This window comes from Silene latifolia, chromosome Y, assembly GCF_048544455.1.
Source record: "Silene latifolia isolate original U9 population chromosome Y, ASM4854445v1, whole genome shotgun sequence".
NCBI lineage: Eukaryota > Viridiplantae > Streptophyta > Magnoliopsida > Caryophyllales > Caryophyllaceae > Silene > Silene latifolia.
This window is the reverse complement of record NC_133538.1, coordinates 459,824,311-459,839,310: the sequence shown is the minus strand read 5'-3', so window position 1 is coordinate 459,839,310 and position 15,000 is coordinate 459,824,311. Positions and strand designations below refer to the sequence as shown.

The window sequence follows — 15,000 nt, the reverse complement described above, 5'->3', positions numbered from 1 at the left end:
TGCAAAATGCCCCGAATTGGCTACTTTGGTTTGTTCTATCTTAATTGCAGGAATGGACCTAAAAGTAGTGGAATCGTGCCTTAGTCGTCCCACTTTGCATGCATTTTAAGGAGGCGGGGATATTAGAGCAGAAGTCATACCTCGGGAAGCATGAAGGAGGGTCTTAGGAAGCTGCCAAGACGAAGTCAAGGCTGATCTCAGTGGGAAGTACTCGATCAAGAGCTTCTGGAGTCCGATCGAGTGTTTTGGCAGATGCTGGAAGTCGATCGAGTGGTTTTTATACTCGATCGAAATGTGCTAAATTGGAAGAGTTCGATCGAGAGCCTCAAATGCTCGATCGAACAGTTTTGCTGAAGAAGTCCTCGATCGAGTTGTCTGAAAGGACTCGATCGAGTGGTTTGCTATGTTACACGGGTTAACTAATCCGTGTTAGGTTTATTTTGTTAATAAAAATGCTCCCCTATATAAGGAAGTGTTTATTAGGTCTTAATTACGTTTGATACATTCTACTTTACTCGAATTACGTCTGAAACTTTTCTCTGCCTCTTTTCTCTCCGGATTCAAACTTTGTAATCGCTCCTTTCTCTTTAATCTTAATTCTTCGTTTGCTCTCATTAATTGTTCTCTTATTTTAGTTTATGCTTTATTATCATTCCTTTATTATGTCTATTATTAGTATGCTTATCGTTATTATTGTTGACTGCATTAAAAACATGAGTAGCTAATTTCCTTATGTTAGGATTAGGGGAGCCATGGTAGTGATGTGACGATGTTGTGAATAGACTAGACAATTTATTTTTGAGAATCTGTGACCATAGCAATATAACTGTAACATGTTTAGTTGAGTGCATGCTTCTAAATAACTTTAATCTGGTTAAATTCGCCCCTGGATCGAAAGATTGGAGAGAACAGACCTGCGATGAACAATAGACTACCTAATGAGGGCGAAATTTAAGTTATCAGTAGTCTAGGGTGGATAGCGGACCGAAAGGACCTTTCCCTTGCCCTCCTCACAGTAGATTGTCTAGGATATTTATGACTGAGGCGATGAACTGCCATGGTGAACCGAAATCCTGACATACCTCTTTTATCTGATCACTTATCTTTATTTTCCTACTTTATTGCTCTTACTTTATTTCTCTTGCCTTAAATCTTTAGTAGTTAGAAAACAAAACTTAAAACCCCCCAATTGTGACTTAGATAGATGGACCTACAGATAGATACCTTGCCTCCCTGTGGAGATCGACCCTACTTATCACTAGCTTCTGTTAGTTATATTTAGGTATTTATTTTTGGTACATAACGACCGTATCAAATTTTGGCGCTGTTGTCGGGGAGGCGATAGCCTTATCTGTCTGTTGTTGTTTCGTTTATTCTCTTGGTCTCAGGGAATTTTTATTCCTTGTGACAGTTCTCACTTATTTCCTTCAGTGTTTTGTATGCCCAGGTTTAACAGGTTAGAATTAGTTCCTGCTGATCCTGAGCCAGAAAGATCTTTTCGTCGTAGACTAAGACTCCAAAGGAAGATTCAAAAGGAAGTCTTGAGGACTTTTGAACCCGAGCTACAACATTTTCTGTTTGCAGAAGATCCGTCTTGTGAAGAAGACAACTCTATTTTTGCTATAAAGCCAGTGAAGATGCCTAATATTGCGAGTCACTCAGAGCCCACAGCTGCCTCGATCCCTAAAGGTTTCAGTCTTGCGACCGAGGATGGCAATACTTTTGACGTCCGACCATCTTACATTAATTTGGTCGAACGAAACCTGTACCGAGGCGTGGCGGGTGAAGATCCGCGTAAACATATGGAAGTTTTCACTGACTATTGCTCAACCATTCCCGCCACTAAGGGAGTGACCCATGATAAGATTAATGAAGTCTTGTTTCCTTTCTCTTTCACCGACGGAGCCCGTGAATGGCTCACTGATCTTGATCGTACTGCAGCCGATATTACTGACTGGGAGAGTCTGGCCCTTGCTTTTTATAAAAGGTATTTTCCTCCACAAAGAACTAATCAGCTGAGAGGGAAAATTACAAGTTTTAAGCAGACACCTGATGAGAACTTGTATGAAGCTTGGTTCCATTTCAAAAGGTTGGTGAGGTCTATTCCTCATCATGGTTTCGATCAGTGGTTTTTATGCAACCAATTCTACAATGAGTTGTATGATGACCACCGTGCTATATTGGACGCCTCATCTAATGGAGGATTTTAAGAGAACAATGACGATGACAAGGGATGGGGTATCATAGAGGAAATGGCTACTCATTGTGCTGAGTATGGGAACCCAAGAGGAGGTATTCGTACTGTCTCTTCAGTAGATAGTGCAGTTGTGGCTAAGCTAGAAGCCATGAATGCCCGTTTTGATAAGCTAGAATTGTAGAGTGCTGGTGATCAACAAACGGTTCACTTGTTGACTAGATAAGAAGTTGTTACTTGTGAGAGATGTGGGAGTAATGACGGTCACACTGCTGTTGACTGTCTAACTGAGAAGGAGCAAGTCCTTGCCTTTCAGCAATATAGGCAAGGAGGCTCCTATTATAATAATCAGAGTGGAGCCCATCCTAACTTGAGATGGACTAGTCAGAATATAATTAATCCTACCCCTCCTCCGCAACAGCAAAAGCTTATGTTCCTCCTCACAAAGCTCAACAAGGCTTTTAAAAGCCTCCATCCTTTCCACCGCCGCATCAAGGAGCTTCTTCTAGTGGAGTAAGTGAATTGGCTGAGTTGAAGTCGATGATCCAATCATTGACTAAACAGTTGCAATTAAGTGACCAACAGAAAGAAGCATCAATAAAGTCACTCGAGACCCAAATTGCTCAACTTGCCACTAACCAATACACGAGGAAGCCGGGTCATTTATCGTCTCAATCTGAAAAGAATCCACACGAGACGATAAATCTGATAAACTTGCGAAGTTTTCTTTCTTATGAAGGACCCAAAATGTCAACTGTTGAGGACATATCAGGCCCGGAGAATATTGTTGCTGATGGTGAACAGTCGTCCATAGGCGAAACAGTGCTGCATCCGAAGAAAGTACTCGATCGACTCATTTATGGTGGTCGATCGAGAGGAATTACTGGAGATAGTACTCGATCGAGTGGTATTTTTGATCGATCGAGTAAAGTTGATAATCAGGGATCCGATCGAGAGGAGGAAATGCCTCGATCGAGTGAAAATTTTGAGAAAACTGCTCGATCGAGTGAAATCATGCCTCGATCGAGCAATGCTGATAAAGAAGGTTTCGATCGAGTGGCTGATACTACTCGATCGAATGAAAAAGCTATGGAAAGACCTCGATCGAGAGGTAAAAGAGACCGAACGAGTAGAAATGAGTTCGATCCTGTTGAGACATTGGAAGAAAGGAATAAGGGGTTAGAAATTCCGATCACGGCCCCCTTTCCAAGGCGATTTCAGAACAATAAGGCCAACCAACAGTTCGGGATGTTTTCTAAGATCCTGAAGAGCCTTCACGTCAATGTTCCTTTCGCCGAACTGCTTACCCAGGTACCCTCTTACATGAAGTTTATGAAAGAAATTTTATCGCGTAAGCGACATATAAATGACCACGAAACGGTGGCTTTGACTGAAGTAGGGACTGCCTTAGTTCAGAATAAGACACCACCCAAAAAATCAGACCCGGGTAGCTTTTCGATTCCTTGTCATATAGGGACCCACTTGATTGACAATGCGCTATGCGACCTAGGAGCTAGCGTGAGTGTCTTACCTTTGTCTCTCGCTAAGACACTCGGTTTGACCAAGTTTAACTGTACCAATATGACCATTCAGATGGCCGACCGTAGTATATCATGGCCACTAGGAGTAATAGAGGACATACCTATGAAGATCGGGAGATTCTTTATTCCCATAGACTTCGTGGTCTTAGACATACCCGAGGACACTCATACCCCTATTATCTTAGGGCGACCATTCTTGTTTACTGCTCGCGCAGTAATTGACGTCGTGGGGGAAGACCCTTACCTTCCAGGTAGGAGATGAGGAGTAAACATTTCAGCAGTCCAAGTCTCGTAGGGCTCCCATGCAAGTTTAACCTTGCAATGCCCTACCATCTATTGACCCAGATACAGACACTACAGCTGAGAATGTTGAATATTGCGCTTCTATAGTAACACCTCCGCCTCAGACTGAGAGCGAAAAGGAGGACCATTCTGCTGTTTTCCATGCTACAGGTACATACAGAGTGGGTACTGGAGATGCTATCGGTCAAGGTACAGTTAAAGTCAATCTAGGTGATGGGAATGCCGCCAATGCAGATAGGAATGTCAAGGGGAAGAAGAAAGTTAGGGCGTACGTGGACGTAAATTATTCTCCTTCCATCAGTTCGAGTACAAGCTCGTGGCGATCAAAGAGGACGGTCCGAGATGCTGAAGGGACCTCCTCCAGTCAGAAGCCCTCCTTTGGGCTACTACAGTGCTTTGGAAGATGAGCGGGGAATGCCCCGTTGTAACATTTTGTAATTTTGAATTTCCGTTAGACATTTTAATTGCATTTTTAGACTATTAGACAGTAGCATAGTTAGTTTTAGCGAAAACCGAATATAGACTGCATACGTTTGTGATTTAGTATTTGCGGGAAGTGTTTTTGCGTGTTTCTATGTAGGTTTGGGGAAGATATATCGCATTGGGACGTGTGCCATAGGAAAACACCTCGATCGAGTACTTTTTGTACTCGATCGAGAGGATTGCCCAGGAAAAGAGGTCGATCGAGTTGTTTCAGCCACTCGATCGAAATGTCAAAATAGAGGAGTTCTCGATCGAGAGATTTTTTGTTCGATCGAGCTGAATGGATGATAAAGTCCTCGATCGAGTTGTTTCAAATCACTCGATCGAGTGACTATGCTTATAATACGCAGGAAGTGCCTATTCATTTCTTTTATTTTTCATTCTATTTGCTTCTCTTTATCTCTTATGCGATAAAACCCTCTAAAAAAACACCAAAACCTCCATTAATCTCCCCTTTTTACCAAAATCACCACCCACATTGTGCTTATTATTAGATTTTCGACATTTGCCCCTTATTCTCTCTTTTAATTTCGTCTTTGTTGCAATTTAATTAAAGAATTAGGGTTTGTTCTAAGTCAGGATTAATTCGATCAATTTCTTGCGCTTTTTGTCGATTTCTTTGCATATTCTTATGGGTTATCAATCAAGTAAGTATTCCCCCTGTTTATTGTTAATTTATTTCCTTTTTTTTGACATAATTTAGGGAATTAGGGTTCAATTTTTTTGAAAAATCGTGATAAATTAGGGGAAATCGTATTGTCTTTGATTTGTGATTAATTTGAGGACTTATTTGATTGATTAGGATGGATAGTAACACAATTCCCTCGACTAGTTCTACTGTTACCCCATCCCTGACTGAGACGGTGGTCCCTGCTGCTGCCAGCGTCGTTTCTGCTGTTTGTATTGTCGCTGCCACTACCGTTACTACTGCTGGTACTGTACCCTCTACGGTGACGACCCCTGCTGTGTTGTCACCGGCTGTCATAACTGCTTACAGGTCTACCCTAGTACCCCACCCAACTACTGGACTAGCTTCTTCTTCGGGTACTGGAGGGCATGGGCGGGGTCGAGGATGAGGTACGCCTGCTGCTGGACGTGCCACGTTCCGTGCCGATGAGTCCTTGGACCCGCATCCTGACTATCCAGAGGTACGTTTCGTTAACCCAATTCATCGTACCCGTTTTTATGAGAGCGCTGTGACTTTTGTTCTACTAATTTTTTGTGTCGGAACTCCTTTGAGAAGTTGGGAATTTACGAGCCTGTAGCCGAGATTTTGAACGGGATGGGGATGGCTGGGTTGACCACTATGAGTGCCTTGACCTATAAAGAGTCGTCCCTTGAGTTTTTCAGCTCCTTCACTTTTTCTGCTGCTGCCTACGCCACTAACCCAGACAGCTCGTGTGTCTCCTTCCGGTTGTTTAACCGGACTACGACTTGGACCTTAACTGAGTTTGGTAGTAGGTTACATCTGTCATCCCATGGTGAGTCGGACACTCCTAGGAAGGTCCTACGTATACTTTGGCAGACCTTAGCACACACACCCTTTGAGGAGCACAGACTCGCTCATGTTCACCTCCCCCAGACCCGTTACTTTTTGCGTTTCATTGGAGGGATTATTTTTGGCCGCAAAGAGCTTAACAACATTAATAATGTTGAGTTGTCGATTCTCGGGGGCTATCTAAACATTGATAGCGAGGGCACCTTTGTTCTTAACATTGCTTATATGACAGCTCAGTATTTTAATGCTGTTGGGAAGAAGAAGTCAGGCACCATAGTCTGTGGTGGTATAGCCACCTACCTCGCCCGTTCTATCTTCACATATGTACCTCGTGACCTGGCACATGTAGATAGGGACAGGTACCTAGATTTTTCTGCCATGTTGGCAATGTTTTGGTTAGCTTCAGACCAGCGGACTTAGAAGATTTGTGGTTCCTTGTCCGTGACCTTACCTTATACCGACCTACCCCGTCTTGTACCTTTGGCCACTGGGAGGGGTAGGTTGCCTCCGCCTTTTCCTTTCTACCACCTTCCACTCGCACCACCTCCCACTACTTCTGCTTCTAAGATGCAGAAGAGACCTGAGACTGGACAGGGATCCACACCGCCCGTGGCTGGGCAGTCTTCCACGCCCACGCCTACACCGATCCCTATTCCCACTCCTTATGTTAGACAGCCGATCTACCCGGCTAATTTTATTCCTCCTCCACCCTTTGAGGCGTCCGAGGTCATTGACCAAGGGCGTCGTGACAGTTTGCTTCTTGAGTTGCTTACCAGGCAGGCTCGTATGGAGCGGGACATTGCACTTACTTTTTTTCCCTCTGTACGAGTATCACATGAGGAGAGGACACCCCGTTCCTGAGGGCTGGCCACACCCTTCTTTCTACCGGTACCAGCCGGAGGGGTACCCACAGCCAGCTAGCGAGGCAGACACAGCTGAAGAGGAGGAGAGACCCCAAGCTGAGGAGGGGAGGAGGAGGGAGCAGGAGTGAGATCCCGACTACACGGTGGTGGGAGAGGAGGAGGAGGAGGACACTGCTGACGAGTAGCTACTAGTCTACTCACTTCCCCAGTTTTCTGGCTGGTTTGGGGAAGTTCGTCATTTTGTATGTACTTTTTGCTTTTTTCTTTATTTTCGTCTCCTTATTTATTTATTTATTTATTTATTTTATTCATTCATTTATTGGTTGTCTTTATCCCTTTCCCATAATATATACTGCTGGTGTATGCTGGAGGTCAACGAGGGCGTTGTCCGTTTTGGTTTAGGGAGGGTATTACATCCATTGAGTCTGCATTTTGCATTTGTTTTTGCATTCACGTTTACTTTTTTGCTTGCATTTGTATTTTATTTCAAAAAAATCATCAAAAATCCAAAAAAATTAGAAAATTTTAAAAATTTTAAAAATATTCACGTTTCATTTTGCATATAGGTTGAGTCGGAACGGTAGATTTCCATGATGAAATTGCACTTTAACTTGTCATATCACTTGAGCCTTGTATCTAATTGGTAGTTATTAGTTTAGTCATGTGCATATCTACAAGTTAATGTTGAAAGTATAGCTGACTCTGTAGACTTGACCTGATAAAATTGGCAACCTACTTTACAATTTATGAGATATTAGAGCCATATAACTGGTGTCATTCATGACCAGTTCATGTAGGAATTGAGAGTAGTGCTCCTTGCATAACATGTTTATCACTTTTGCACGTTTATGAGATTCGATTTCTTGTCAAATGCATACATTCGGGTTTGTGGTCGGTGTCACATGCAGGGAGGTGCTTAAAATTCCTCCTTTCTTTTATTTTCACCCATTTAGCTCCACATTAACCAAAAATAGCCTTTTGACCCATTAGCTAAACCCAAATTAAGCCTGCCAGTCAAGCTAGTTTAGTGGAATTTTTGTGGTATATTTTATTGATGCGAGTTAGTTTGTTCTCATTTATATGGAGTTGGTATAAAAGAAAGAAATGCGGGCAGGAAAATGAGAAAAGCATAGAAATATTCACTAGTAGAAAATAGGGGTCATAAATGGCCCTTTTGTGGCGGTTTTTACAGATTTTGGGTGCGCCGTATATCACGGGGTTGTTTATATTTTGCGGCGGTTGTACAATCGCCACTATAACTTACCTACGGTGGCGGTTTTTAAACAAACCGCCATTGTAGGCTTATATAAAATGACGGTTGTTAGACAAGAACCGCCACTGTAACTCATCTACAGTGGCGGTTATTGTTTGGAAAACCGCCACCATAGGTACTTCAATATTATTATTACCTCAATACATGTTCTCTATAACGTCGGTTGTAAATACAAAACCGTCGCGAAAAGTTAGTATAACGTCGGTTGTTGTTACAAAACCGCCACTAAAGGTAATTTTAACGTCGGTTGTTTGGTGAAGAACCGCCATTAAAGACGAACTAATAGTGGCGTTTCATAGTTAAGAAATGCCACCATAGATAGATATTCAAAAAAAATAAAAAATCATTTGCTACCAAATTTAGGGAGCAATGTGCTATGTTTAGACCATGCAAATAGCGGCACGAACAAACATACATAGAAAAGAATTGACAACCAACGAATTTGCGTATTATCTGAAACAACAATATTACAGATGTTCAAAAATTATACATCCAAGTGTATAAAAAATCACATACACGTCTTAGTTTATGGTTAATAAACTAATCAACATTACATGCTCTAAACATTTGATATCCCACACCTCTTTAACATCTTTCACCTCGTCAATATCTGCAATAACACATTTAGCAAATCAATAGTAAAAAAATCAACCTCTATGTTATTAAATCAACATAAGACATTATAAGTAGTGAATTATCAATCCGCCTTATGATTAATTAGTAGTAACTACAATTCACAATGACGTTATAAAAGACACATACTAATATAAGAAAACCAACCAACCACACTTGTGATCAGGCGATAGTAACTTCATATATGTTGTTGCTTAACAATATTCGAGCATCGAAGCCAATAATTTAAAAATGTGATAAAACAGAGAAATGGATAACATTTACAAACCTTTGCTCTCAACGCACGATAACTTAAGGCAAGTCTTAGAAGGTCAGGGACACATGCTGCTGCCTAAACAAGCGGTGATATATTCTGAAAAGAATCCATGGTATAATTAATTCAAACATATATATTATCAAATTACATACCTTAATTCAAACATATATACAAACTCTCTGACCATATCAAAGATATCAACTACAACTCATGACCATTTAGTGTGGAATGGGTTGTCTGTCAATAAACACAAGATAAATATCCTGGATTCCTGGCTAGTATATAATGAAGCCATAAACATAAGAGAGAAGCTTGCAAGGATAGACAAAATTGATAATGTTAACTTATATTTGTAAAAATGCAGTAGAAAGAGACCCTCATTTATTTTTTCATTGCGAGTACAATAGCATTATACTCACCTGTATTGAGAGATGGTAGGGGATTACATTTGACAGATCAGAGCCCCTGCGTACAAAAAATCATGATTTCAGATAAAGTATGTAGGGGCTGTTTTTAACTCCTGCATATACCAGGTAGGGACTCAAAAGGAATAAGAGTAGAGTGGAAAAATACCTTGACAGAGCAGCAAGCATTGCTGATTGAACCAAGGCGGAGATGAAGCAAAGATGTAGCAATCGAATCCATCAACCTCTGAAGGAGATAGACAGGAAATGGCTTGAAAAACTTGAGCACATTATCAACATATCACTATAAGCCAAGCTCTAGTCACTAGTCCATCTCTACTGTAAATGTTGGACTAATAGTGGAGCATATTAGCATACTACCACCAAGACTCCCAAGAATACTACTACAATGTACAAATTGGGTCACGAATCACGAGTTGTCCAATCATCAAAGCAACCAAGTTAATTAACTTTGCACCTTTAGTCCATTTTCATATACTCACATGGCCACCACTGTCATTTATCAAGCAAAGAAAAATATCTTAATATCAATCGGAATTGATCAGAATCATAGATAGACCACATAATAAATCTACGCACCAGTCCAATTCGATTATGCACCAAAGTATATAGCACACCCTATACCGAAATAAATCCCCAAACACTACATAGTTTATAGATTTTATTTGTCATGTCTCATAATTGAACAACATTAACATTTTCAAATAATTGAAACAACAATATTCAATTAAAAGACAAAGGAGCATAAAATCAATTTTATCCCAATTTTTTTACAAAAATCAAAACCCTAGATCGGAAATTGTACCTAGAGGCCCTGAATTGATGAGGGTATGTGTTGAGGGAGAAACTGGCGGCGGATTATGGTGAGTCAAGAGTTGTACGTGCGAGATCTGGCGAATAATGAACTGTACAGGCGACGAGCAATTAGTGCATCGAAAGAGAGCATTTAAGTGCCATGGGAGGGTTGTCGAGGGCGGCGTGAGAAGGAAATGGAGGGTTGTCGAGGGCGGCGTGAGAAGAGATGATTTCGGTTGCCGGATTGAATTGTGAGGGTATTGACTATTGAGAGTTTTTGGCGGTGTGGAAATGAAGAAGATGAACTTTAATCAATTACTCCGTACAATGTAAATGGTGGTTGGATTTTTTATTTTTATTTTTTCTATTAAAGTCGGTTTTAATTAAAAACCGACAAAAAAACATATCATGACGGTTTTTTAGCCCGAAAAATTATCACTTTGTATTAATTTTTAACATCATTCGTAACGTCGGTTGTAAATAGAACCGCCACAATTCACCTATAGTGGCGTTTCCTATTTGGAACCGCCATAAAAAGCTTATGTTATCATGTCGGTTCTTACTTAAACCGCCACTATAGACCTCCTATCTACATAAAAATTTCATTCCCGCCAATTTATTGGGCTTTTCGCGTTATTTCTAATAGAACCGCCGCGATAACTGCGTCATGATAGGGGTTTTTTCTACTAGTAAAAAGATGAAAAATACAAAAAATGAAAAAAAATGAAAAAAAAAAGAGAAAAAAAAACGTGAAGTCAGAAGGAAAAGAAAGAAAAAAAGAGAATTGGATGAAAAAGAGACCGTATTAAAAAAGGGAAGTTTATGATGGTCTTACTCCTCCGTTCTTATTTATATCTTTTTGAGGAGATTGTGTATTGGATAGTGAGTTTTGTGCCAAAGAAGGGCACTTGTGCTTGATTTTTAGTCAGCTGAGAATTGGATAGTCTTAAATGGTCCGGTTAGGTGCTAGCCGACGCTTTACCTTCACATTGCCATAATATGTTTTGCCTTTTCTTACCTGTAACCTCACTCTCCCATATCTTTTGTAAGCCCTCGGCTGTGACGGACATTGTTGGTTGGAATGTGTGTATGGTACTTGAATCGTCCATCATTTTTGTTGCATACATGTTATGTAGGTCGCAGTTTAGGTGAGTGACTGTCTTCTCTTTCTCTCTCTTACACATATATATATTCACCTTTTGCTTCATGAGAGAAGAGTAACCCGTGAGAGTCCGATTTTAACGGTCTTGCAAGGTCGACAGGTCAGCTTATTTATAGACATCACACAACTCGTTTGCGTATTGACTGCTGTAGCTGTAACTATAAATTTTTAATTGTATTAAATGGTTTACGTGGACAAGTTATAGCTAGCTCTGAGTTTTCATATCCATTTCATTAGTTTGCATTTAGTTTACTCGAGGACGAGTAATGGTTCAGTTTGGGGAGATTTGATATGTGCAATTTATATGGAATTTTTAGCCACTTATTGCACGCATTTCTATGCCATTTATATCGCTTTATATTGCAAAATGCCCCGAATTGGCTACTTTGGTTTGTTCTGTTTTAATTGCAGGAATGGACCTAAAAGTAGTGGAATCGTGCCTTAGTCGTCCAACTTTGCATGCATTTTAAGGAGGTGGAGATATTAGAGCAGAAGTCATATTTCGGGAAGCGTGAAGGAGGGTCTTAGGAAGCTTCCAAGACGAAGTCAAGGCTGATCTCACTGGGAAGTACTCGATCGAGAGCTTCTGGAGTCCGATCGAGTGTTTTGGCAGATGCTGGAAGTCGATCGAGTGGTTTTTATACTCGATCGAAATGTGCTGAATTGGAAGAGTTCGATCGAGAGCCTCAAGTGCTCGATTGAACAGTTTTGCTGGAGAAGTCCTCGATCGAGTTGTCTGAAAGGACTCGATCGAGTGGTTTGCTATGTTACACGGGTTAACTAATCCGTGTTAGGTTTATTTTGTTAAAAAAAACGCTCCCCTATAAAAGGAAGTGTTTATTAGGTCTTAATTACGTTTGAAACATTCTACTTTACTCGAATTACGGCTGAAACTTTTCTCTGCCTCTTTTCTCTCCGGATTCAAACTTTGTAATCGCTCCTTTCTCTTTAATCTTAATTCTTTGTTTGCTCTCATTAATTGTTCTCTTATTTTAGTTTATGCTTTATTATCATTCCTTTATTATGTCTATTATTAGTACACTTATCGTTGTTATTGTTGACTGCATTAAAAACATGAGTAGCTAATTTCCTTATCTTAGGATTAGGGGAACCATGGTAGTGATGTGACGATGTTTTGAATAGACTAGACGATTTATTTGTGAGAATCTGTGACCATAGCAATATAACTGTAACATGTTTAGTTGAGTGCACGCTTCTAAATAACTTTAATCTGGTTAAATTCACCCCTGGATCGAAAGATTGGGGAGAACAGACATGCTATGAACAATAGACTACCTAATGAAGGCGAAAGTTAAGTTAGTAGTAGTCTAGGGTCGATAGCGGACCGAAAGGACCTTTCCCTTGCCCTCCTCACAGTAGATTATCTAGGCTATTTATGACTGAGTCGATGAAATGCCATGGTGAACCGAAATCCTGACATACCTCTTTTATCTGATCACTTATATTTATTTTCCGACTTTATTCCTCTTGCTTTATTTCTCTTGCCTTCAATCTTTAGTAGTTAGAAAAAAAAACTTAAAACCCTTCAATTGTGACTTAGCTAGACGGACTTACAGATAGATACCTTGCCTCCCTGTGGAGATCGACCCTACTTATCACTAGCTTATGTTAGTTATATTTAGGTATTTATTTTTTGTACATAACGACCGTATCAAGCGACGACCGGCCGGGCTCAAAATCCATCATCCCAGTCTGAGTCAAAGGAGAAGACCCTGTCAAATCGACGCACACATCACGCCCTCTGTCCCAGGAATAAAGCAACAAATCCGCATGACGAAGAGAGCCACAATGTCCGTCAACCAAACCAATATCAACCTCCTTACCCGTAGAAATATCAGACCTATAGCTGATGTCGAATAAGGTGTCACAAACGAGGTTGTGCCGATGCTTAACACCCACAGTACCAGTACAAGAAACAGCGTGGTCCTCGTAAACATCATTAGTAAAAACTCGAGAGCAAGCAGGACAAGGCCTAGATACCGTGAATAACGGAACACCCAGTCGATATCCAAGCACACTACGGTAAGTCCTCCCGTTCATAGTCTGACCCAACCCAGAGATAGGAACCGCACGCAACCAATCAGAGGAGTGGGCGCCCTTCTGAGACTTCCACAACGCAAGCTGACGCGGTGTCAAAGAGAAAACAGACTCTGAAGGAGCAGCAACCGTCGCGAAATATATGTCTGCGAATTTCTTCAGAAGTTTGGGGGCAGAAATTTCACTAGGGTCACGTAAGATAGCAGAACCTGTAGTCTGAGAAAACACCCGCACGGTATCGTCGAAAGTAGGACCAGCATCTACAATACCAGAAGGTTGTAGGAGCTTAGCCTGCAAATCAGCAGACTGCAAACGGGACGCAAGAAAAGCATAGTGTAAAACATCTCCTGCCGCATAAACACCAAGGCCACCAAGATGAAAAGGGAATGTAGCAAGGCGCCTCTGCCAATCCCCAAAACCAGGTCCGGTCGAGGTGACAATACGTTCCAAGTTGGAACGAAGAGCAACATCAAAGGAAGATAGACCGAACCAAAAACACGGGGGGAGCAAGTACGAAGAGAGAAATAGAGCTTAGAAATACCAGTACAAGCTCTAAGTAGAAGAAACTCACACTGCGGGTCTTCAATCCTCGCGACCAAGTCCATAAGCTCAATAATCTTAGTCACTCTCTTCGCCACAATCTCACTGCCAAAAATAGGACAAGTACTGACAGGTCCACCCAAAACAGAGAGACCACGCAAGGGCCGAGCAATAGAAGGGGGAAACCCCGGGAAGCCGACTCTGAGGATCCTCAACGGGCCAAAAGACCTCAGTCTTGGCGACATTAAGATGCAGTCTAAAACGAGGGCCATCCGCCATAATCAGATCCAAAACCCTCCCCACCTCCAAAGTGTCCCCAACGATGGTGCCATCATCCAAGTACCACGCCTACCTAGTATGGTCAAAAGAGTCCCGGATTTTGCACGCCAAGGGATGCAAAACCAAAGCGAAAAGCAAAGGGCCCAAAGGATCACCCTGCTGGACACCCTGACAAGACCACAAGCAATGCTCCCCATAAAAAAGACGGGCAGGGCTGGAGTAACAAAACTCCACCCAACGGGAAAGAACCGAGCAACGACGGCGAACTTCCTGAAGCATGGTCGCACGATCAACAAGGTTGAAAGCATTCTGGAAATCAACCAGCAACATAGAAAGTCCCACCTCAGCATCACGAGCCTCAATGAGCCGATTCAAGGCATGCAAGATAGCCTCTCCTCTACCGGACACACCCACCCCAAACTGAAGACCAACAAAATAAGAAGACAAAGAAGGACCAACCAAAAAAGTACCAACCTTAGAGACAAGCCGTCTCCAGACAGTTCCAACAGCAATAGGACAAACACCACCACCCGGTTTAACAAGCGGCCTGAGCGAGGCGCTGGCAATGTACTCACCCAGAGCTAGAGGACACCGGCCCTCAAGAAAAAGATTAATCACCCTAATAATAGAAGTGATCAAATCATCAGAGATAGCCACAACAGCGCAACTCAAACATTCCATAAGGTGCTGGGCACGA

General features: G+C 41.6%; 1 long non-coding RNA gene and 1 other non-coding gene across 2 annotated transcripts; both read right to left on the bottom strand.

Moving 5' to 3' along the window:
• Window positions 1-2,013: 2,013 nt before the first annotated feature.
• On the bottom strand, window positions 2,014-2,119 carry LOC141636774 (small nucleolar RNA R71). The gene has a single exon (XR_012541360.1). It is a non-coding gene; the product is annotated as a small nucleolar RNA R71 (small nucleolar RNA).
• Window positions 2,120-8,581: 6,462 nt separating this feature from the next.
• On the bottom strand, window positions 8,582-9,139 carry LOC141627101 (uncharacterized). The gene is made up of 2 exons (XR_012536662.1): window positions 9,057-9,139; window positions 8,582-8,765 (listed from the first exon to the last, which is right to left on the bottom strand). It is a non-coding gene; the product is annotated as an uncharacterized LOC141627101 (long non-coding RNA).
• Window positions 9,140-15,000: the final 5,861 nt, after the last annotated feature.